Raw genomic sequence first — 1,630 nt, 5'->3', positions numbered from 1 at the left:
AAAATTAGCTGAAAACCTTAGATTTTCCAGATCGTCAATCAGGTATTTACGAAACGTCCCACCAAGTACAGCAATTACAGCCAATTTTTATCAGGGATATTATATGGTGTTCTATATGTAGTTTTGTCCGCAGATTTCAAAAATGTAATCGGTTTCCTTCTGTCAGGCACAGTAAACATCTTATACAGGTAAATTCTGACTTCTGTTTTATAACTATTTGTATTCATTTTGTAATTTTATGTTTTCATAATATTTTCTTTTCATAAATTTTACTTTCTGTTTAAGGTGCCAAGTCATCATCATCATCATCATCAAATTCTACTCAGGTTGTCAAGGTATTGCCAGAACAGTCCTGATATATTTTGTCCTGTCTGTGGTTCATTTACCACCAAAGCTCAGCAATGTGCCATAACAAGTGAAATCAAGAAGATCTACAAGTTATACTTTGGCTGCTCTCTCGGGGATCAAGAAAAGAGTTGGGCCCTGCACATCATCTGCTCAGCTTGTTCAAATGGACTAAGGGATTGGCTAAATAAGAGGAAGAGAGCAATGCCGTTTGTAATATACCTATGATATGGAGAGAGCCTGGACTAAAGACCAAGCATAAGATTGCGTATCCCAACTTGGAATCAGCAAGAAGACCAGTACCACACAACGATGATGATCTTCCTATTCCAATACCACCAGAAAATGGCCTTCAGATGTATGTATGGATGCACGTGTGCATGTATCTATTTGACTCTGTAACGTATGAATGTGTGTATGTGCATATGTGTGTGTGTGTGTGTGTGTGTGTATGTATGCATGTATATATTGATATTGTTGTGAATGGTCAGGGACACTTCTATGACCTACTTTGCTGGCTTGGAGACTGAAAGTCTAGAATACAAAGTTATAGGCCTTTGTTTACGGAAGAGTGATGGCTTTTGGAAGGACCCCTACTCTCTTGCCGGTCAAGAAAGGGGCAGGGAAACTACCTTATAAAAAGGAGCTGTGAGTCTGTAAGTCAGTTCGAGCAGAGAGAGATTGGGGTAGTGACAAGGCAGTTGAGGACAGAGCAAGTTGGATTTGGCAGTCGGTATTTGGGAGTCAGGGCGAACGGTTGGCATTTTGGAATTCAGGGCAAGCGGTTAGCTTGATCGATCGGGCCTGTGTGAGGGATTCCGTAACAGCTTTCGTTCGACGGAGGTCCCCCCGTAACAATATACTTATGTATGTGTTCGTGTCATTTCATATGTGGATCGCTATGCTTTGGCCTGTGTACAAAGACACAAACCTATGATTGTAAATCTACAAGTCTGAGCATGTACTTTATACAGGTTAAATATTTGGACTATTCTCTGTCTCTGCATAGTATTTTATATTTTGTTATTATAATTTCGTAATTAGCTGTCTCTGGTTTAGCTTCTCAAGAGTGGTTTCGCCAATCTTAAGAAGACAGCCCAGGTAACACAAAAAAAAAAAAAACAGAGTAAATGTGAAACGTTGTAAACTTCACGACTCAGACTGTCATATAAGACACACAACTACAGCACTTTCTCGTCGGTTGGTCATGCATTGGAAACAAGGAACCATTGGAAAATATTGCAATATGGAATATGAAACAAAACTAAATAAATATAAATTAAAA

This window comes from Octopus sinensis, linkage group LG23 (assembly GCF_006345805.1).
Source record: "Octopus sinensis linkage group LG23, ASM634580v1, whole genome shotgun sequence".
Taxonomy (NCBI): domain Eukaryota; kingdom Metazoa; phylum Mollusca; class Cephalopoda; order Octopoda; family Octopodidae; genus Octopus; species Octopus sinensis.
The sequence above is the reverse complement of the archived record's forward strand: the minus strand, read 5'-3'. Positions refer to the sequence as shown.